Source organism: Dipodomys spectabilis, unplaced genomic scaffold (assembly GCF_019054845.1).
Source record: "Dipodomys spectabilis isolate Male_0828 unplaced genomic scaffold, ASM1905484v1 ptg000203l, whole genome shotgun sequence".
Taxonomy (NCBI): domain Eukaryota; kingdom Metazoa; phylum Chordata; class Mammalia; order Rodentia; family Heteromyidae; genus Dipodomys; species Dipodomys spectabilis.
In genome coordinates, this window is record NW_024870880.1 from 4,171,077 (window position 1) to 4,196,058 (window position 24,982).

The window sequence follows — 24,982 nt, forward strand, 5'->3', positions numbered from 1 at the left end:
TGTAAAAGAGACCTTAACTAAATTGGCCTTGGAGACTGGCACAGACTGGGTATCGCTGCTTCCTTTTGCCCTGTTTAGAGTAAGAAATTCACACTATCAGTTTGGCTTTACTCCTTTTGAAATAATGTAGGGACACCCTCCACCCATTATACCTAGCCTTCAGACTGAATTACTTGCTGATTTGGATGATATTGAATTTCTTTGTAAGCTTGACTATTTACAGCTGGTGCATAAGACAAGGTGGACCCAGCTTAGAGCATTATATGATTCTGCTTCTATTCTTACTCCCCCACATTTGTTTAAACCAGAGGACTGGGTGTTTGTTCGAAGACACAACCTGAGATCTCTGGAACCACGGTGGAAGGGACCTTACATGGTGCTACTGGCTATACCTACTGCCCTTAAGGTGGATGGCATTGTTGCTTGCATCCACTGCTCCCACGCCAGACCAGCAGACCCCTTTGCCCTGGACAACTGTGGGGAAACATAGGAAGTCTCCAAGTATCCTACCCAACCACTCTGCATACACCTCAAGAAAAGAAAAATGAGCTGATTATTATTGATATTGTTGTTTAATAGTATAGGTAAGGTCAGTTAAGGACCATACCCATTCAAGATCTAGAGCTGTTGGAGTTTAGTTTGAGGCTGGAGCCACAAGACCATAAGTCAAGGGTGGGAAAGAAGGGTTAAAGTTTTGAGGCAGTGATCACTTGTTGCTTGTTTCTAGCAGAGCAACACTTGGTGGTAATCCAAACACCTGGTTGGTTGTGTGCCTTTATAAACCCTGCAAATCTTTACCTTGGGGCTCTCCTCCTATGTGATGTTGTGTTGGAGTGTAGGCCCAAGCTGCACCCGTTTAAATAAAACCTTACAACAGCTGTAATGTCTGACACTCCGTGGTCTTTTTGGTGGGGGTCCTGCGGCTGGGGTATAACAATGTTAACATTTTTCTCTAGTACTCCTCGAGATTTAGACTAAGGGTTTGTGTGGAGTGGCTCCTCAGTGAATCCCTGAGGAAACCATTTGGAGCCTTCTCAGGAGAACGCCATTCAAGCCAGCAGAGCAGGACAGTCTCTGAGACTATTTTCTCCAATTAACCACCAGAGAACCAGAAGTGAAGCAATGGCCCAGAGGGTAGAGCTCCAGCTTTGAGAGACAAAACTGAGTAGGAGATAAAATCCAGACCAGGCAGGAAAGCCTGGGAATTGCTTAGGTCCAATTAACTACCAGAAGGCGGGAAGTGTAGCTGTGGTGGTGGTAGAGACTCGGCCTTGAGCAAAACAGCTCAGGAACATATCCGGCCCTGAGTTTAAGTCCTGGGATGGCCACAAAAAATTCAAAAAGTGAAGGCCAAGTTTATGTATCAGTGCCCTACCTACTTATGTGTGTATATATATTACCACCCATAGTGCAATCTCTGCTTTTATTTACTGGTTTATTTTTAAGATATGCTAGTTGTGCATACTGCATCATTCTCTTCATTTCAGGCCCATTGCTTTTCTCTTCCAGGTTTCTAGGCCTGTGTCTTTAATGATGCACACTGAAGCTCTCAGCAGCTTTTATTTATATTTTATTATGACGGCAATCCAGGAAGAATCACAAATAAGGCAGGGGAAGAGATCAGGTTTCTTAGAAGTAACCGGTATTCAGAAAATTAAACTTGAGAACATAAAATGGTAGCATACTTATGTAAAAATTACCATTAAGAAAAAAATGAGGGCTGGGAATGTGGCTCAGTGGTAGAGTGCTTGCCTTGCATGCATGAGGCCCTGGGTTCGATTCTTCAGCACCACATAAGCAAAAAACAAAAAAAACATGAAGGGGCTGGGAATATGGATTAATGAGAGAGTGCTTGCCTAGACTGCAAGAAGCCCTGCGTTCCATTCCTCAGGCACCCGTACACAGACAAAGCCAGAATATGTGCTGTGGCTCAAGTAGCAGAGTGCTAGAGACAGTGCCCAGGCCTTGAGTTCAATCCAACAACTGGCAAAGAGATAGCTACCTAGGTAGGATGGTAGGTAGATAGAAAGAAAGAAATAGAAAGAGAGAGAGAGAGAGAGAGAGAGAGAAAGAAAGAAAGAAAGAAAGAAAGAAAGAAAGAAAGAAAGAAAGAAAGAAAGAAAGAAAGAAAGAAAGAAAGAAAGAAAGAAAGAAAGAAAGAAAGAAGGAAAGAAAGAGAAAGTAGGAAGGAAGGAAGGAAGGAAGGAAGGAAGGAAGGAAGGAAGGAAGGAAGGAAGGAAGGAAGGAAGGAAGGAAGGAAGGAAGGAAGGAAGGAAGGAAAGAAAGAAAGTTGATAGATGAATCTGTTTTTTATATCAGAAGGAAAGAAGGGAACATTCCGAGTCATCAATCTTTCTGCAGTGTGCCAGGACACCAGCACCACCTTCACACAAATGCAGAGCAGGATGACTGTCTCTGTCCCACTTCTCAGGCATCCAAGTGCCCCATAATCAAGAGGGCAGAGCCAGGTTCTAACTCAGGTGCTTGGAGACAGAAGAGAAATGGCCCTGCCCCTCCTTGGACTGGGGATTTGCTTTAATGATGTGGAGAATGAAGTAAGGAGAATGGACTGGCAGAGATAGAAGGGCCTTCAAACCTGACAATTTGAGAGTCAAAAACCCACTCCCAAAGACCAGAGAACAGGGTTTTTCTACTGTGTTCCTCCCCTCTCCAGCACTAAACTGGCTCTCTATTGGTAACTTAAAGATAACCTGAGGCTCCTTTCACCTGAGGGAGGAAGGTTAATTAGTCATTGTTTGAAGAGACTGAGAAAAGCCTGACCCTGCTGTAACTCTAACAAATGTTTCAATTTTCCCCCATTGCTGGCTGTGCCTGGAATGAATGAAGTGGTTTTGCAGCTCACTTCCCTGTTGAGTGTGTACATTCTGCCTCCTAATCCTGCAGGCCTAGTTCTCTGCACCTAGCCTGGCTTTTGAAACTCTTTTCTGTCCTTCAAATACAGTGTTACACTGAAGTTCTTCCTGCTAACAGACCTAGGGCTTGGATCCTGAGAACTTCATTTGAACCCTTTCCTTCCCTAGGCTATCTTCAAACTGTGATCTTCAGATCTCAGCCTCCTGAGAAAGTAGGTTTCCAGAGCCACTGGAATCTGTCATATTGTTTTTGCCAGACCTAGGGCTTGAAATTAGGGCCTGGGTACTGTCTTTGAGTTTCTTTTTCTCAAGGCTAGAACTCTATCACTTGAGCCACACCACAGCTTCTGGCTTTTTCTGAGTATGTAGCACTGAGGATTCAAACCCTGGCATTCATGCATGCTGAGCAAGCTGTATACCACTAAGCCACATTCCCAGCCCCAAACTTATGATGCTATCCCTCAACTTGCCTATCCACAAGAAAAGCCTTCTGAGTATAAATCATCTAAACAAATCCGTATAGGAAGTTGTCCAAAGATAAATAAGACAAAACTCATACTGGGGACAGACTCTAACCATGTGATGACTTGACAAATGCCTCCATTTAATTAAGTATCATATTTCAAAACTTAATATAGTATTAATGAAAAATAGTCAATGTACTGAATTATTGTGTATAATTTTATATGTACACAACATAATAAATATTATGTGTATAATAATACTAATACAATAAACAATAAAAGGAATAAAAAATTAAATACAAAATTAATAATAATCATAATATGAAATAAACATACATATTTACCTATATATCTTATATTACACATGTACACAAATATTTTTTCTATTGCAGGGTCTTAATTCAGGCCCTAGAACTCAAGCTTGAAAATCTTTTCCTCAAGGAGAGGGAGCTTAGCTTTCACCCAAGGTACAAAAGAGTTACTTGGACAGTGAGCTCACATCCCAGCAATGGCAGAAATAGTGGCCCCAGTTCCAAGACAATGACTTAATATTTGTAACAGAAACAGTTACGTTTATTCAGTTCCATACTGAACACTGAAAAAAATCAATGTAGAATTTTGTACAGCTATTCAGACATCTATCCCTTAAACCCAAAATGCTTCTTGAGCACTACATAATTTTTTGTACATTTTTTATTTTAAAAATGTTGTACAGATGTGTCACAGTTACATGAGCAAAGTAATGAGTACATTTCCTATTGAGCATTGTTGCCTCCTCGTTTGTTTTTCCCCTACCATCCCTTCCCTCCCATCTTCACAACTAACATCCCTGCTGAGGTCAGGACTTAATTATTTATTTTTGGCTTGGCATGGGGTTTGAAATCAACTCTGCCAACTCTGCGTCTTCTGTCTCATTGCTACGGATTCATCAAGACTCTGAGTTCAAATCCCAGGCTATGAAAGAAAACTGGCAGAAATTCCAAATCAAGGAGCTTTATTATTTCAATTTAGTTAGTTAATTAATTAATGAATTAATTAGTTAATTAATTTTGCCAATCACGGAGCTTGAACTCAGGTCATGGTAACTCTGACTCAACTTCACTCTCCCTAGGCTGGGGTGCAGCCTCGGGACCCAAACCTGATCCTGGGACCCTAGGCTAAGAGGGATTGCATGAAGGAAAAAAAGCAAAAGAGCACAAAAAGTGGGGAGCTGTAGAGGGCTCAGGGTTTTACAATTTTTTTTCTTTGCATGATGACCATCCTGGGTCTGAATGACATGGTTTCAAAGTGGACCTGGCCTACCATTGCTGATGGCTGGCAGGCTATCAGGGAAGCCATAAGCCAACATGTCAACATAGGTCCTTGGTTCAAATCCTAATTCTTACATTTACCAATGGCAGGAGATCACAAGAGACTCGTTCCTATGCATAAGAATACAGATTGAAAGAGTAGTTCATGCATTTGTCTAGTCTAAAATTGGATGCAGTAATCCTAGGATGCTGATTGACCTTAATTAATAGTTTATTAAGCATGAAAAGAATAATATTGTTTCATTGGAGATATAATAAATATCTAAGAGTTGGTAGGAACGTAGTAGATGTCATTCAGTCATAGATAGACAGTTCTGGAAATCTTTAACAAAATATATTTATTTGTATACCACCTCTGCCTATCCATGTATTGCTGTTTTGGCCAAACTTGGGGCTTGATCTCAGTGCCTATGAACCACCTGACAGCTTCATTGGCTAGAGGCTTCTGTGCTCACACTCACCCAATCATGAATTGGGCCTGCTAGGCCCTGATTTCAGATCCTAGCACTGCCAAAATTTAATCTTTGAGTAAGAAGCCGAGTGTGACACATGTTTTCCTTTTCTGGGAGAGTCCAGGGTGTCAGACATGATAGAGAACACATCTACAAATCTAGATGGTATGTGATATGATGTAAACAATGTAATAAATGGTATAGGTGTCATCAAAGACAATAAAATAAATTGTAACTAAATGAATAAAAAAGATATAAAATGAATAACAACACTAAACGTGATATGGACTGAACATCTGTATTGAAGTATAAATCCTACCACACCAAACACGGTATTTACTGAACATCTGTATGGAAGTATAAATCCTATCTTTAAAATGTATATAAGGAGTATGTTTTCCATGCCTGAGGCTTGAATTCAGCCCACCCCCATGAGAAAACAATGGCGGGAAATCCTGAGATACTGGTTTCTGGACCAGGTAAAGTCATGGAATGTGATCGATCTCATCGAATGAGTAGTTCATGCATGATGTGACTAGGAAATGATAGGCAAGACTCATGGGGTATCACTTATTTGTAAAGCAGTGTTGATTAAGCATGACAATAATCATCACAGTCATGAAATGAAGGCATCTGGAAAGATCCAAGAATCAGTAGACACATGGTAGATTGGATTCCATCACAGGTTATCGTCTCTCCTACTCTATACAAATGTGTACTCATTTGCATTCTACCTTCAACTTATGAATGGATCACTACTGTGTACCCTCCTCCCCAACCCCACCTGGGGCTCCATCTCAGGTCCTGGGAGCAGCCTTACTCCTTAGTGGCTCACAGGCTGGTGTGCTCACATGGACCCATTTGTCAATTGGGTCTGCTGGTCCCCAAGTTCAGATCCCAGCAGTGCCAAAAGATTCATCCTGATGTCAGAAGCCAATTGTTGCACCTGTGTTCCTTTCCTGTGCAAGTCCTGGGTCTCAGCTAGGGTGAAGAATACATGGGGCACCCTGTGGCCATGGGAATAGGTTGTTATCATATGAGCCCAGTTATACATGTCAACATATACTGAAGAAAATACACTATACAACCATGAATAGCATACAAAATAGAATAACTACACTAAATGCACAATGCAGTCCACACACAGATTTGAATATACATCCCATGTTTAAATGATGCATTCAGGAAAATTGTGGCCTTTCTGGTGCTCGATCTCGGTTCCTGGGGCCTGACCAACTCCTTAGTGGCTCACAGACTGGTGTGATCACATGGGCCCATTGGGCAGTTGGGCCTCTTAGGCCCAAAGTTCAAATACCAGCACTGCCAAAATTTACCCTGTTGTGAGAAGCCAGTCATTGCACCAGTTTTCCTGTGCTGTGCAAGTCCTGGGTCTCAGCTAGGATGGAGAATGCACAGGCAACTCTATACTCATGAGAATAGGTTGTCATCCAGGTCACCACAGTTATATGTGTCATCCTATACTCAAGAAAATACACAATACATCAATGAATAAGACACAAAATAAAGAGAATGACTACACCGAATGCAAGATGCTGCCCATCCATATATGGAAATATAGATCCTCTCTTTAAATGATGAATTTATGACCATATTGGCTCCCACCAGGCCTTCATCTCAGGTCTTGGGAACGACCTACCTCCTTAGTTCCTCACAGGCTGGTGTGTTCACCATGACCCATTCACAAATTGGGCCTGCTAGGACTTGAGTTCAAATCCCAGCACTGTCAAAAGATTCACCTTGATTTGAGAAGCCAATCGATCCACCTCTTTTCCTGTCCTGTGAAAATCCTGGGTCTCAGCAGGGATGGAGAATTCTATATAGACAACTCTATAGCCATTCGAATAGGTTGTTATCCATGTCAGCATAGTTATATCTATCACCATACTCAATAAAATACACAATACATCCGTGAATAAGACACAAAATAAAAAGAATAACTACACTGATTGCAAGATGCATACCAAACTTGTAGGTAAAGAGAGATCCAATGTTTAAAAAAGGCAGGCTTGTTATTTTGTCCAGTACTGGGGCTTCAAATCAGGTCCTGGACCAGGCCTGACATTCTAGTCTTCAAGGATGGTGAGATTTCCCTTCCCCCAAAGGGCAACAGAGATACCCAGATCTCAGATCAAATCCCAGCACTGACAAAAGATTCATCCAGTCGTTGAACATGTTTTCCTCTCCTGTGAAAGTACCGTGCTTTCACTAGGATGTAGAATGCATAGGCAACCATATAATTATGGGAACAAGTTGTCATCCATGTCAGCACAGTTACACCTGTCACCATACTCAGTAAAATACACAGTAACTCCATGAATTAGACACAAATTTAGGAGAAGTGCACCGGATGCAAGATGCTGTCCACACATGTAGGTAAATATAGATCCTGTATTTGAATTACGAATTTATGACTATCTGGACCTCCCTGGAACTCGATGTCAGTTCCTAGGAATGGCCTATCTCCTTCATTGCTCACAGGCTGGTGTCCTCACCTTGACCATTTCCCCAATTGTGCCCGATAGAGTGTGAGTTCAAATCCCAACACTGCCGAAAAATGAATCCTGATGTGAGAAGCCCATCGATTCACCTGTTTTCATGTTCTGTGAGAGTCCTGGGTCTCAGCTTGGATGGAGAATGCATAGGAAACCGTATAGCCAGGGCAATAGGTTGTCTTCCATGTAAGCACTGTTATATCTGTTACATTACTCAGTAAAATACACAATACTTACATAAGACAGAAAATAAGGAGAAAAAGTACTCCAAAGGCAAGATGCTGTCCACACATATATGTAAATATAGATCCTATGTTTAAATTATTAATTTATGATTATCATGGCCCACCCTGGGCATCCATGTCAGTTGCTGGGAATGGCCTAACTCCTTTGTCGCTCACAGGCTGGTGTGGTCACCTTAAACTATTCACCAATTGGTCCTGCTAGGCCCTGAGTTCAGATCCCAGAACTACCAACAATTGGATCATGCAGTAAGAAGCCAAGTGTGAAACTTTTTTCCTTTTCTCTGAGAGTCCTGGGTGTCTGGCATGATGGAGAACACGTCTACAAATTTAGATTCCATGTGATAGGATGTCATGAATGTAATAAAGGGAATGGGTGTCATCATAGTAAAATCAATGGTAAATAAATGAATAGAACCAAAAATACAAGGAACAACCACACCAAACGTGTATGGACTGAACATCCATAGGTAAGTACAAATTCTGTATTTACAATGTATATAAATAGTATGTTTTCCATGGCTGGGGCTTGAATTTTGGCTTAGATTACAGGCCTGACATTTTTATCTTCAAGTATGGTGAGCTTCCGCTTCTTCCACAGTGCTGCAGATTCACCTAGACTCTGAGTTCAAATCCAAAGCCTGCCAGAATAAATGGGGTGAATTGCAAGCCAGGGAGCTAATCTCTTTTAATTATTTTTTGCTCAGCAGGGGGCTTGAACTCAGGTTGCGGTAATTCTGCCTCAGCTTTGACACCCTATGCTGAGGTGCAGACACTGGACCCACAGTAGATCCTAGGATCCTAGACCCCCAGGCCTTGTGTGGCAAAAATGCACAGAAAAAATGCAGCAAGATGGCCTTTTTATGTTTTCTTCTTTTGCACGGTGACCCTCTTGGGTCTGAGTGACACTGTTGGAAAGGGTACTTCACCTTTCATTGCTGAAGGTTGTCAGACTATTGAGGAAGTCATAGGTCCACAAGGCAATGTAGGCCCTGATTTTGAATCCCAGTCATGGCACCAATCAATGGCACCAGATACTAAGAGACTCGTTCCCATCCATGGGAATAACAAGGTAATATTATCAATGTCACAGTTGAATGAGTTGATGGTGAATGACGCTCCTATGAAATTAGACAGCATCATTTCAGGAGACTGACTTTATTTAATATTTATTATTTATGTATTTATTTATTATTATTTATTTAATATTTATTATTATTAACATTAAAAGAATACTATTACATACAGAATGCAATAATTTCAGGATATTTTTTGATTTACTTAATAGTTTGTTAAGCATGAAAACAATAAGATTAATTACATGGAGGCATTATAAATACCCAAGAATTGGTAGGAATGTAGTCTATATAAGTGAGTAATGTATAGACATCTCTGGCACTCTATAAAGATATACATTTATTAGTGTACTACCAACTGCATGTCAATCTGTTCTTATTTTGTCAACCGCTGGGGCTCGATCTCAGGTACTCGGGACTGCCTGTCAGCTCAATTTGCCAAAGGATGGCAGGCTGACACTCACCCATTCATGAATTGGGCTTTGAAGTCTGTGAGTTCAGATGCCAGCACTCCCAAAAAATGAATCGTGTAGTAAGAAGCTGATGGTGACACATGTTTTCCTTTTCTGTGAAAGTCCTGGGTGTCAGGAAGGACGTGCAATACATATACAAAACTATATCCTATGTAATCAATGTAATCACTGTTCTATGTGTCATAATAGTCAATAAGATGAGTAGTCAGTACATGAATAAAACAAAACATAAAATAAGTAACTACACTGCAATATGGAATCAACATATGTATATAAATATAAATCATATATTTAAAATGTAAACAAATAGGATGTTTTCTAGTGGTGGGCATCGATTTCAGGTGAAAGGAACAGACTTGAATTTCTTGAATTCAAGGAGGCAAGCTTCTCCTTCCCATACTGTGCAACTGCAGGGTTACCTAGACCATGAGTTCCAATCCCAGTCCTGGCAGAAAAAAAATGGCATCTCCATGCTATGTGATGCTCAATTCGTAGGTATTTCATTTGGCCTCCATTTAATGAAGGTGATTGTTTAAATGCTTCATAAAGTATTAATTAATATCGACTAGAATCCTATAATGTAACTGTGTATAATTTTATCCTCGAATCATTCAAGTACTGCCCATTTAATCATGACATACATCACATTCCTTTGGTAATCATGTGAATAGGAATGAGTTTCATAGGATCTCCTGCCATTTGTTGGTGGCAGGACCAGGATTCAAACTGTGGGCTCCAGCTCCTACCACTTAAACCTGAGGATAGGGAACTCACAGGTCTGTCCAAGAACATCAGCAAAACCAGACATCATTGGCTCTCAGCAGTCCTCCTTAAAACTTACAAGGCTGTGATAGGAGGATCATGGTCAAAGTGACCCTACGCAGGAAAGTCCTTGAAACTCCTGTCCAACTTGTTCCAACAAAGCCAGAAGTAAAGCCGTGTGGCTCCAGTGGTAGAGAGCTAGCCTTGATCAAAAGCAACTAACAGATTGTGCCCAGATCCTGAGTTCAAGGTCTGGGAACAAACAGACATACACAACAATCTGTGCAGCCATCCGGCTAAAGCAGATCACTCTCTTGTCCTCAACTGGATTGGACAGAGTTCCCTGGGAAAGGGGCTGCCATCATTTTGACTCCGCCCATTCTGCCTGCATCACAAGATTCCAACCACACCTCCATTGTTTCATGGTCCTTTCTGACCAATGGGATACAAGAATGGTGGCCACGCCCACATTCCATGCTGCCCAGTAGCACCATGATTAGCTCTGTTTGTTGACACCACTACCAGCAGTTGAGGAAGGTAGTGGTGGCTGAGTGGTGAGCAAGAGACTCGAGGCCTAGGAAGAGAGGCCTTCCTCAGGCCCACCATGTGCCTGCCTGAGTCCCGGCCCCCTCCCCCCTTCCCCATGGAGCAACATTTCAAATCTAATGCTGCAGGCTCAGGCCGATGGTTTCCTCAGGCAATGGTGCAATGGTGTGCCATGAGCCAGCTTGCGGCCCTGACCTGGTCCAGGCTCCCCTGTCCTCTGCTCAAGGCCTGAGTGTCTGTCATGCCTCTGCCATTGCTGCTTGCCCCACTTGGAGCGGCTGCCAACAGCTTCTGCCAGCAACACGTGAGTGGCTGCCACACAGCCCTGCACCCTGCGAACCCATATCCCCTCCCCTCCGACCTGGACCCGCGCCTCCCCTGTGCCCCACAGTCTGGCCCACGCCCTGCCACAAATGTGCGCCAGGGGTGGGGGTGGGTGTTGACCCGAGGATGCCACCCCCATCTCCAGCGGCTAATGTCCCAGGATACAGGGAGATGCAGGGTTGGGTGAGGAGTGGGTGCCAAAGATCCCCTGGCCTGGAGCAGTGGGAGCCACACAGCAGCACATCTGCGCACTTCCACTCCCTGGTGGGAACCCAGTGGCTTTAGTCAGAGGTGGGGAGCAGCATGTCTACACCTGCCTTTGGGTTTTTTTTCCTTTTTTTTCTGGGGATGGGAGGTGTTGGATGCAGAAGATAGACACCCTTGCTGTGTGAGCCCTTGTCTCCTGTGCTCAGTCAAACTTTCACCTGAAAACAGAGAGACAGACAGACAGAGAGAGAGAGAAAGAGAGAGAGAGACAGAGACAGAGAGAGAGACAGAGACAGAGAGAGAGACAGAGGTCATCTTTTTCCTTGTACAGCCTGACTGTGCTCAGGTGAGTGATCAGTTGGCAAATTGCAGGTGCTGCATGGAGGAGTCTTCTGTCACCGATCTGGATGTGTGTGTGTGTGTGTGTGTGTGTGTGTGTGTGTGTGTGTGTGTGTGTGTGTGTGTGTGTAAAAGCGGGTTGTAACAAGGAGGCTGAATACTTTGGTAACTTCTACCTACTATCTTTGGGGCATGTATGGGCGTCACAGCTGAGGTCTGGGGGCCTGGAAGGGTGAGAGGCTCGAAGGGGACTCAGCACTGTTAAATTACAAGAACAAGGGATCTGTGTGCAATGGAGCTGTGTACTCCCTTGGGCCTGGTTGGTGGCAGTGGGAGCTTGGGAGGACCTGGGAGTGCGGCCTGCAGGGGATAGCTTCCCAGAGGGACAGAGAGCATGGCCAACACTTAGTAAGGATATGAGTTCTGCTGGTATGGAGCACAACAGCATAGGTCAGACTCTGGGTCTTCTCATCATGACGTCTGATGGGCGAGGGGAACCCTAATTTAAATCTTGCGCTGTGATCTTCAGATCTCAGCCCCTGAGTACCTAGGATTATAGGCATGAGCCTCTGGCATTGGGACTCTGGTTCTTTTGGGTATATTAGTATATTAGGGTTTGACCTCAAGGCCTTAGGCTTACCAGTCAGGTCTTCTACCATGTGAGTCAAGCTTTTCTGTCTTGGGCATTTCTGAGATGGAGAATTAATATATGCTCAAGCTGGGCTGGATCATGGTCCTCCTATCTGTGACAGGCCTCAGACACCAGGCCCATTCTCCTGTAGTTGGGATGGTAGATATGTAGTGCCACGCTCAGTCATTGGTTTAGATGGATTGTCCCAAACTCAGTCCACGGCAGCCGATTCTTGACCAGAGGTGAATCTCTGGGTTGGGCCTCAACCATTGGACTTCAATCTCCTCATGGGACAGTTGTGAGGAAACAAGGGATTAATACAGAGGGATCTCTGGAGCAGGGACAGGCACAGATGGATGGGCCATCTGATACTGTTCTTGGCAATTCTGTGAGCATATGATAGGAAGATACCCGGAAAGATCTCAGATGGTGTGTATTAACGGTGCAACAGGTATGGGATTATGAAACAAAACATGGCTCTCTTTCTTTATTACTCTATCCCCATGAGTAACAGGATCTTTGACTTTTTTCAGTTTTGAAGCTGGTGAAACTGAGGCACAGAGAAGCCAGGTGACCTACTAATGACTCCCAGCTGACAGGAAGCTCGGCCTGACTTCTCTGCCATGCTCCCTAAGACAATGGTTGTTATTCATCCCACTTCTTGTGGTGGGAAGTCCACTTCTTTTCAGTCATGGGGCTTGAACTCTGAGCCTGGGACAGCTCCCTGAGCTCCTCAGCTCAATGCTAGCACTCTACCACTTGAGTCACAGCACCACTTCCAGTTTTTTGGTGGTTCTTTGGAGATAAGAGTCTCACATGTATTCCTGCCCAGGCTGGCTATAAACCATGATCTTCATATCTCAGCCTCCATTGTACTTAGGCTTATAAGCCTGAGCCACTGGCATCTGGTTTAAGTGTAATTCTGAGCTTCTTTCTTTCACTTTCTCTCTCAGGAACTGATTCAATGGGTGCTGGAGGAGGTGGCCCAGCATCCCTATGTGGATGGAACCAAGGTGGTCCTCTCATTCTGGAGGTAACCAGTGGGTCAGGAGCTGTCTCGCTCAGTCTGTTGTACCAGCTCCATGAGGTAAGTCCCTCTGTGCCCTGGCTACACTGTGACAGTTATCCATTGTCCATCTAGCCTTACTGTACTCAGTATTGTGTTCAATGCTCTTTTCTAGCAAAAATTTCTGGCTAAAATTTTGATACAGAGTTATAGAATGAAAATGTAATGCCATCTTAAGAAAATCATTTAGGGTTCTGGGCATGTGGCTTCATGGTATGGTGATTGCCTAGCATGCATGAAACCCTGGGTTCAATTCCTCAGTACCACATAAATTGAAAAGGAAACACTGGAAATGGTCCTGTGCCTCAAGTGGTGGAGGGTTAGCCTTGAGGAAAAAAAAAACCTGAAGAATAATTCCCAAGCACCGAGTTTCAGCCCCAGGACTGCCAAAACAACAACAACAACAACAATGAACAGTTAGTAAATGCAAAATAAAGAACCCATACATGGAATATATAATTGCTCCTTCCATACTGATACCTGACAATAGTTCCTAATACATGTACTTTAAGTATTGATACTGTGTTGAAAAAATGTTTTGTTCATTAGGTCATGGCAATTAATGCTAGGAATGTGCTTAGATGTCAGGTGAAGATTAATTCTGGAAATTCAAATATTCCAGGCTTTTGAGTGGGGTCACTGCTAATCACAATGAGAAGGATAGTGTAAGTGAGATTTGGAAACTATTTTGGCCAGTCATCACACCAAAAAGGTAGAGGCTAATTAACAGTTGTGACAGAAGGGAAGGAATAACTCCAGATGGAAAGAATAAATGATAGTAACTAAGGTATAGCAGAAACCGTTCTAGGGAACCATTTTTGGTTATTAAAGAACTAGTTATCAACTAGGCTTATTCCTCATTGCCTTTAGCATTCAAAATCTCCTAGGCTATTTCTTAATCTCTGTGTGATGAATGTATCTCCTTCTATGCTGATCTTTCATACCTGATCTTTGCTTTCTATAAATCTGTCTTTCTGTATTTATCTATGAACATTTCCTGATACTATATACACCTACAAAGATGAAAGAGGATGCTAATGTAAGAGTCCCATAGCTCATGAGTCATTAATGTAACAAAATATTGTAAATATTGCTACCCTAATTATTCTGAAAAGCGACAATGTCACATCATTTGGTTCATATTTCCATTCTTTGTCTACATAGTGACATTAAGTGCACATAAATGCAAATATGAGCCAGGTGCTGCTGGCTCATGCTTGTAATCCTAGCTGCTCAGGAGGTTGAGTCCAGAGGTTGTGGTTCAAAGCCAGTCTGGTCAGGAAAGTCCATGAAACACTTATCTTCAATTCACCCCGGAAACCCGGAAGTGGTGCTGTAGCTAAAGTAGTAGAGTGCTCAAGCTGTGCTGAAGAGCTGAGAGACAGTGGCCAGGATCAATGTTCAATCCCCACAACCAACAAAAAAGTGCAAATATAGATTTAAGTTTCCCCCAAAGGAATGATGAAGTCAATAGTAATCTTCCCAAATGATTTAGTAGTGCACCTACTTTTGCTGAGTTATTTGTTATGGCTTCTTTGCTAAACATATTCTCTTCTTTAAAAATTGTCAAATATTAGCTTTATAATAAACTTCATCTAATATTTCTTGGTTGAAAAGAGAAGTCCATACAGTTGATGTCACTTAGCTTTCTTACTGTCATAGTTCAAAGCCAACCCAGGCAAGAGAGTCTGTCAAACACTTATCTGTAATTAAACACCAAAAAATCCAGAAGTGGAGTTTTGGCTCAAGCAGTGGAGCAATGGGTTTGGGCCAGGTGTGAAAGAAAGACAACTGTTCAGGGACAGGGGCCAGTCTCTAAGTTCAAGTCCCAGAACCAGCACAAACTAAACAAACAAGCAAACAAAACAAACCCTGGGTATTTTTTGGGGACTCTCCTTAAAATAGTGGTGGTCCGAGAAGAGGCTGCTTTTGCTGATCATACTCACTGGATCCTGATTTTTTGGAATCCTTATTGCTATGGAAAACTCAAGACCAGACTAAAGGAATTGATAACTGATTCCTGCAACAAGAGAATCATCTCAGGAGTGAAACATCCATCCATAAGACGCTTTAAAACCTCCATATCTTTGCTTCTTTGCAGTAGAACACTTTTAAAACAAAGTTACTTCCTTTTGTTCTATGCTGGCCTTCAAATGGCATATTGTTTCCTTTTGCAATACTCTCAACCAGAAGTTTACAGACAAGTTTTATATGAGTAAAGGACACACTCAAAAAATTCAGGGACAGATTTTCCTTCCAGCCTTGGATTCTTTTCTTGTACAGAAAAAAGGAAAGTAATAGTTAACTTGAACTTTATCATTTCTCAATATTCAATTCCTCTCCTGGGATCAGTTTCCACATCCAGTAACAGTTACTTCCACTTACTTCCATTAACAATCTATGGTGCTGCTTCAGAAAAAAATGAATGTTTTCTGGGTTCATTGAAATAGTACAAAGACACTTTTGGACATGAGGTAACACTTGTTTCAGAGACAACTTAGTAAAGAGAAATGCAATTTAAATTGCTTATAAATACATTATCCATGAGAATATTTTGTTCAAACTTCTTATGTGCGCTGTAAATTAAGGTGAATTTTAAATGGGAAGAAGGTTCTCAGATCATTTTTTGTGAGTCTATATGCTGTGCATTAATTTCCCAAGTGTACATGAGTTAACAGTAAGAGAAACTATAGCAATTATAGGAGAAAAAGAAGTTCTGTGTTTATGTATAAGTGTTCAATGCAATATGGAAGACTCTACAAATAAGAAAACATTGAAACAATAAAGCCAAGTCCAGTATGTAGATTTATGGGAGTGATATAGAGAAAGCATTACTCCTAAGTGGAACAAGAAGCATGAGGCCACTCCCTTTCTAAATCACGCTTGCTAATCATGTAAATGTGCAAAAAGGAGAATGGAAGAATGAGTCTGTTTCCAATGCAAGTCACATATGGGAGAATAGACTTAATTGGAAAAAAAGAGTCTATCTTGAGGGAACAGGAATTATACTAGCAATGAACCTGGTGGCTAAGATCACATTTCTTTTTCTTTCCTTTTCTTATATTCCTTTTAATTGTTGTTGTTTTTCGTGTCACTTGAAATATGGGACAGGGCGCTGTCCCTCTGAAACGCAGCTGAAGGCTAGTGCTCTTCCACTTGAGCAACAGTGCCACTTCCAGTTTTCTGGTAATTATTAGAGAAAAGAGTCTCCAGGACTTTCCTACCCGTGCTGGCTTTAAACCCCAATCCTCAGATCTCACAACAACTTGGTTTATGATCACATTTCTAACAGTGTACACTCAAGATATGTAATGTATATGTTCATCTATCTTTATATGAATTCTTGAGTTAAAAATCTGGGCTACAGGATAGACTTTACACTCACAAAAGTGTTTAAAGTTTAAAAGTTGATACTTCTGGAAAAATAAAACCTAAGAATGTAAAGGAGTCTGGGAAGTTCAATTTGCATCCAGCTTGGACAGTATAGGCTTTGAGACACTACCTATAATTAACCAGCCAAAAGCTGGGATACCAGTCAGGCGCAAGGTTGCTGAATTACAGCTTTAGGTTTTTGCACACATACATACAAACATACACATACACACAGAGGCATTGATAGGTGCACACAAAAATATACAAATGAAACAACTCTCAGAATATGTAGGAAAGTTAGAAAACAATAGAAAATAGGTCCTGAGTAAGACTAGAATCAAGTGATAATTTTTAATATTAGAAAATCTTCAAGTGAACTTTCCCCCAGAAGTTGAGAATATTACATAGGTAGGGACCAGAGATAGTAAGAAAGTCAAGCAATCATTATTAACGGGATATGATACATGGTGGAATGAATCAGGGAAGCCTGCAGGTGCATCTGAAAATGTTCATATCCCGTGTCAAATGTTAAAACATCTTTGAAAATAGTACATAAACAGTCTGAGCAGTCAGTCTAGTGGATAAGATTATAGGAGAAGTTCAGATTTGCTAATTTGTTTCCAGATAAAATAAAACAAACTATGTCTGGGCAATGTGATACAAGCCTGGAATTCTAGCACTCATACAGGAGATTAGAGAGTAGAATTACATAATGATATCTTCCCTGGACCAGGTAGAATAATTTTGTCTCAGTAAAATAAACCATCAACAAAAAACGAATACACAGTTGGAAGTTTGGCCTAATTTTGTCATTATGTTTTGAGAAGTCAAGTTTCCTATTGAATGCAACTCATACATATCCTCACTTGTTTTTTAAATGCTCTCACCATTACAGAACATTCCTAGATGCAAAATAGCTCATGATTCCCATCCAAAAACTTGCAGAAGTAAGTAAGCCTCATTCTGTTGGATTCCAAATAAATGTTGAAGGATTACAAAAGCTTAAGTCTGGAGAAATAGCAAAGTTCGTCTAATGTAGGACTTTGTAGACCTTGTTAAATTAGAATTTAGATTTAAAATATATTTTTTGTTTTTTTTGTAATTTCATATTCTATAGGATACTACAAAATTCTTTTTAAGTAGAGGGATTATTTGAAAAATTCACAAAAGATTCTGGCATTCTATTTGCCTAGATATTATTTCAAGAGAGTTATAATTAGAACATAGTTAATAGATAATTCACACAGTTCATGTATACCATGTTAATATGAATGATCTAGACAGAGTTGCCAAGAAATGGATGACATTAATTTATACATTTAGAAAAACCAATTTTTTAAGGGTTTGGTTTAATATGGTATGAAGGGAGTAATTGTGTGACATCTGCTTTCTTCTACCTATATGTACTACAGGAAGCCATTTCCTTATTTACGTGCCTCTGTATACATGGAGAAAAATGCTAAGTTTGGGGTTTGTTTTCAATTTTGTTTTTGTTTTATTGGTTCGTCCTAGAGCTTGAACTCTTGGCCTGGATAGGGTCTCTGAGCCTGTTTATGCTCAAGGCTCATGCCCTACCACTTCAACCTCAGTGCCACTTGATTCTGGCTTTTGTGGGGAAGTTTGTTGGAGATAAGATTCTAAGAAACCTTCCTGCCTGGGTGAGCTTTGAATCATAATTTTCCTATCTTAGCATAGTGAATATCTATGATAATTTAAAAGTATAAATATAAATAATACTTGCAAGTGTTCTCATCTCAAGAATACCAGTGGAGGAAAAATGATGCAGCTCAGTTTATGGTGGTGTTCTTTTCAGAACAAGGAAGGTGTCACATTAGCAGAGGTGTAGTATTTTTTCAAAATAGAGATAAGGTATTCATGATGTGAATTAAGGAATTTTAAGGTGTCCCTTACAAGTTGGAAACTGTTAGGCTAGTATGACTTTATGGCATAAATCTTGGGATTGATGGTCATACACATAATAGCTTACTCTTATAAATAATTGCTTACTCTTGAAGAATTAATTATTACACATGCTTCACAGTTTTATCCTCTATCAGAATGTGGCTATTTTTCTATTTACTTCTCAATCTGTAACACCCCATTGGAAACTGCATCTATTGCAGAATTACATAACATGCAAACAGGTACTGTTTTGAATCTCTTAGGTATGTTGAGAATTTAAAAATGAGTAGTTATTAGTCATAGGAATTTTGAAGAACACATATATTCTGTCCTCTTAAAAACTTACTTACTTTTAAAAGTTATGGGTTTCCATAGCATTAAACTGTTTTCTGTTTTAGAATGAGATAATACTAAATTTATTCTTTTTCGAAAAATTTGGCAAGTATATTGTGAAAATATTGTCTAGTTGGATAACATGCAAGTTGATTACCCTCTGATAAAGAAGGGGTAATTAATTCAAATTAGATGCCAAATAGTATTGATTTTTAAAATGTTACTACATAAAGAATATTATTTACTGTGCCAATGCATTGAAATTACATTTTATGCAGCTTATTTTTTCAATTTTATTATCAAAAATATGTACAGTGGGGTTACAATAATTGTAAGGTATTAAATCATAACTTTTCAAACTTGATAACATTCCCTCATTTTTCTCACAGTTTCCTTCACCCCTTCACCGCTCACAAGTTGTGAAGTACATTTCCAACATATTGTCTTGTGAGTATTGCTATTGCATTGGTTTGCCTTTTGGCCTTTGTCTCACCATTATGCTCACCATTGTCTCACCATACAGCAGGGATAAACTATAGGGGAACACCCCAAAAGAAAACAGAAATCACATAGTTCATCAAAAACAACAACCACAAATGAAAAAACAAATCTGGTTCCATATCTTGGAATTCATTTTGCTTAGCATCATCTAATATGGTTATATATACGCATAACAAGGCCACTAGAAAATAATAGCTTCATGGATACTATATCATGAAAACAGCATGTTAACATTTTGATGGTAAAGGTGGAATTAGGATTGGTGAATTTGCGGTTCTGATAAAGGATTTTCAAGGGTTTTAAAGTTATGACAAGTAAAATTTAATTGTTCAAATTTTTTAACAACTTAGCCTATTAAGAAAATTTAAAATTGCCTGAAAGAATAGGCTTTCATGCAAAGAAATCCAAGGAGACTTAGTAGAGAGGGAGCAATGTGGATGAAGTTGGCTCTTTTTCACACTAAACAAACAATCCTCAGAAACCTTGCTGTAAATCCTGTAGGTTCCCTTGGAATTGTCCTTACCCAGGAACTATATTCTCACTGTTTGAAACCAGATTGTATTGGAATTTAAATTAAAAGTTCTTAAAAAAATAAGGCATCAAAATTTGTAAATTTACCTTTAATTACCAAACAGTAATTCTCTGAAAAAGATAATTTGAGTCAAAATATTTAGGGAGAAAGTGCCCTCCACAATAAAAGAAGGTGTTGGTATTACACATTTCTGTTTGTAACACTTTCCTCAATGTCTTTGGACGTGAAGCAGTGAAACACAGAAAAAAAATCTGATTGCATACTTCAAACCAATGATTTGACATTTCTAAGTGGCTCGCAAAAAATAATATTCTTATTAATATGAGATAGTGAAGACTTCTTTTATTACATATGCCAAAAAGTTCAGAAAAGAATTGAGCAAATGGAAAAAATAATAAAAAAAAGTTTTCTTAGAAGCCTTAGCTAAGCGTAATGACTTCAGCAGTGAAGGGAGGCCAAAACTTTTTGATATAAATTGTGTTAGTATTTTTACTCCCTAAAGTGATTTTACAGAGGGCATTTGGCTCACTACAATGCAGAACTAATTGAATGAAGACATGAAAATACATTCCACATCCAAATGAGGCAACTTAAAGAGGTTTAAAAGAGAAATAATGAAGATGTAGCAGTGGTGGAGCCAGTATGGCCTTCAGCTTCACTAGACTTTACGCCAAGAATCTGTGATTAATTGGAACTCCGGCAAAAGATAAGAGGACATAGAAGTAGGACATAGAAGCATTGTCCTTTTGTAACAGACACTTTCTTCCAAGGTATGGGTGATTTAACTCTATTCTCCTCCATACAACTTGGTGAACAAATGCAAGACAAAGAGAAATATAATCTATTGAAATAATTTTGCATAGAATAACTTCACTGATCCTGATATGGTATCTAAGGAGAATCTTAAGAGAGAAGATAAAAAGTTTAGTATTTTTTGGTTTCCTCTAAGCGTCTTGTTAGCAAATAGATCTTTGAGGTTAGACAATTCTGATTGAACCAACAAGTGATGGAGTACTTATTTTTGTGGGCACTTTAGATACAAGAAGTCTTTCAAGGTAAAAGAAAAAAATATATAGCCAAATATTTGTGATCACAGCCTCTTGGACTGTTTTCTGGAGACAAAGATTTACTTTAGATTTCTCCTCATTAACATAGATGTTGTTTCATGGCAACCAAATGCAAGAGGGAAGTTTTATGGACTCACTTGGCCAATTAAACAGCATGAAAGAAGAAAATGGCAAATAATATTTAATGAAACTACTTTGACCAATTACTTTGCCAGAAGAAAGAAGAAAAAATATAATTCAAAATCAATTTGACTTAAAATTATCAAGAAAGAGTAGTGAAGAGAGATTAGAGAAAATATAGAGGATTGTTTTCTCTCCAGTGGAGTAATGGGTTCTTGATCTTGTTTCTTCCATTCTACCTCACAAGCTACCAAGTGTGTCTCAGGACTGGATTATCCAGTTCAGACAGAAAACTCGTAGAAGAAAGATACTTTTTGCAGCAGATATAGGTGATTTATAACCTTAGACAATCTAATTCTGTTCAAAATTCTCCCTATCCCAAACTTCCCTCTTTGAAAAGCTTTGTTTGCTTTTCCCAAGACTGCCCTTCATTAACTGATTAAAATTTTGAGTGGTCATATTCATACTCTCTAGAGATTGCTGTTTGGTTGTGATTTTTGTGTGTTTTTGTTTCTTGTTGTGTTTTTTAACTGAATTTTAAAGGGTTGTGCAATTGTGTTACAATTAAATATATCCATCTAATTATCCAATGCTCCTAGATCAGAGTCACTCCTTCCATCATTCTCAACCAACCCTTTCTCCAAGATTTATTTGCAATTTACCACTTCCTTCATCATATGTGTACATTCAGTATTCTAACTGTACTTGTCCCTTGTTCATTTTTCATTCATTCTATGTCTTTACTATAATTCCTCTCTGGTTTCAACTTCCTGATAGTCATTCTGTTAAACTGTCTATTAATACTTTGAAAAGTTTATATACATTCCATGGAGTTTCAATCCTGCATATTCTTTAACTGATGCCAGTTTATATTTCCATAATTCATTCATCTGCAGCAACAATTTGCAAGACTGGAGATGGGAAGCACCTAAACATGATTTTATTCTCAACTGTTTGTAAGATTAATCTTTAGTCAAAAAGAAAGTTAAAAAATGGCTTAGAATGTATTCCTAACTATGAATTTTTATAAATGGCTTTGTACAATTGTGTGATTCTTTTATTTTACATGGAATAATATTTTCTACTACCTATAAGTTTTGGAAAAAGAAGAAACTTAAAATTTATTCCTAGAGAGGAATATGATAGAAGTAGAAGACAGATTTTGTTTGTCATATCTCTGATAAGTACCCATATTCAAGACTTAAAGTCATATTTCTTACTATGTTAGATAGAGGGAAAACATAAAATAACATATAATAAGGCAACTATTTGTGATTTTTTAAAATGTACCTTATTAAATGATGAAATTTATTAGCTAACGTTTGGGTTTGAAATTTAGGAGGTTGATCTATTTAACACATTTCTGAAAGTCTCTTACTGAAAAACACAAATTGTGGGTGGTATTATTTCTACACTTTAATGAATGGTTGAACATGTTTGGCATTAGTGCTGTGTAAATAATTCAACTCTTATTTAACTTGCTCCCTACACTTGAAAAACTAGTAATGTCACTAAGTATCATCAACTTGTCAAATGTTATTTTGGCGAAATTGATTTTAAAAAGTTTATTTGAAAATGAATATACTTTCAGGAGATTAAATGTAGATTATCATTGGTTTGAGAGTGACATTTTTATACCACAGAACCATGTTGTACTGAAGTCCCAGTGTTTTGAAGCACTCCTTAGTGCTTCAAATGTTTTTCTGAATTACATTTGACCGCTAAGTCAAGTTTTCGGGCTTTGGTAGACCAATTATGGATCTGTCCTTCCAGGGACTATTTTTGGCCCATTTATGTTGGAATAAAATCTTTCGTTAATCATAGGTGAGGGGAATTAAAAATAAACTTATGACACTTTGTGAACTTGTTCACTCATATGGGCTGGTCATCTGTAAGTTGAATGTTTGAATTACAGTACTTTCTCTCAAATTTTGTGATCTCATCCTTCATTTTAAGTTGCCTTGCATTTCACAATTGTTTACTGATAATTCCTGCATCTCAAGGAATTGGGGCCCTGAAATATAGGAAATGCGAAATTGAGATGGGTCTTCAATTTCTTTGTTGCATGGGCCTTGGTGAAAAGTCTTGCCCCTGTTATCTGATGATGCAGGTAACTGGGTCCTGGGATCCAAGGACCCATGGGTACTGCAGAAAAATAATATTTTTTAGACATCTTAGCAAAATTTGGGAATAATCAGTAGGAATGCTTCAGAAATACGGAGAAAAACAGTTTGGGACAGGCGAGTTAAAACAATAAACAAAGCAGCAGAGTAAAATCCATTACAGATTAGAGGAAAACATTGTTTTTTTACCATGTGGATTCAGAAGGCAAAGAACATATATAATGTATCACAAGTTTATACTAAAAACATGGTATTGATACTTTTTATAGTCTGATATATATTTTAAACCTAAATATTTATATTCCAATTCTATTTATTGGAAAAAATAAATATCAATTTATTTGTCAAATTATCAACTAATTCTAGTAAGTTTCATTGTGTGAAATATAAAATCAGCACATATAAATATAAAATGTATGACTATATATAATTAAAAGGCACACATTTTGTATTTTTCTGTTGTACTTACTGTATCAAAGGCAACTCTGTTTTAAAGTATTATTCCATTATCTCTAACTCAGTGTTTGATAGAGTTAGACCTAAAGTTTTACCATTTGTAGATTTACAGCATGGAGGCAAGAGGAAACTCTGTGATTAAAACATGATCAATTTAATGCCTAATAACGAGGAGAAACATATGCACTTCTCCTGCAACTCTGAAAATATTTGGTGATAAAAAGGCAGTAGTGTAAGTTCCTGCCTGGTTGGATCGTAGACAGGCCAGAACAAAAAGTAATCATGCATACGAACAATTTTTCCACCTTCTTGGCTTTAGCTACTTTTGAAATGGAAGGTATAATAAACAATTATATTTTGATAAAATACCTTCTAGTCTGAACAGTTCTATTTGTACTGTTCATCTCTCTATGATCCCTTGTAACCAAGATTAGCTTTGTTCTAGTAAGAAAATCTTTGCTGTCAGGGTAAGATATTCTAGTTGGTCTGTTCGCACATGGAAGACGGGTAAAGGCTCAGGTAGACATTTGTTCCAGTAACACCTCATTTGGGAAATTGTCAGCTGAAGAAGTTTAGAAGTAGCTCTTAAGCAATGCTTACTTTGAATCCATTAGGTCCACAAAGCTAATTCAGTCGGATAAATAAGTACTTGAAAAAGCCATCACCTTTGGACCTATATATAAATAATTGAGAGTACAATCAAATTCCAAATAAAAACACTTAATATAGTCATTCACAAAAAAAATTTGCAAATGTGAGCAATCGATCAATATAACTTTTTTCCACTATTCACAGAATTTTAGGGAAATAAGATCGATAGCATTGTTAGGAACAATAAGGTTTCCTTCTTACAAGTAGGCACCCATAGATATAAGCCTATATAAAGATTGCATCATTAACTACTTAAATTTAGAGGATATTACATGCTTCAGCAGCACATATACTCAAATTACAATACAGAGATTAACATGGCACTTGCACAATGATAATATGTAAATTTGAGAAGTATTCCATATTTTTCATTCTTCAGATGCAAGAAATGAAAAACAGTTATTAAAAAGTTGATTACAAAATTACAAGTGTAACAATACACGTAATTCATATTATTAAATTTAGTTTGACCTCAGTGTATTAAATCTTCACCTCAGAAAGGCGTTTACATAGGATAAACTTTACAAAACTTTTCAAATTAGACAACACTGTCATTTTATCCCAAAGAAAAATAATATTAAGACCTAGAAAAAAAGGAATCAAACTGTTCTATATGGAATACAATCGGAAAGGACACATTAATGGAC

At 38.9% G+C, this 24,982-nt stretch overlaps 1 pseudogene; it reads left to right on the forward strand.

The window, feature by feature from the left end:
* The first annotated feature begins 24,607 nt into the window (after positions 1-24,607).
* LOC122122087 lies at positions 24,608-24,704 on the forward strand (annotated as a pseudogene).
* Positions 24,705-24,982: the final 278 nt, after the last annotated feature.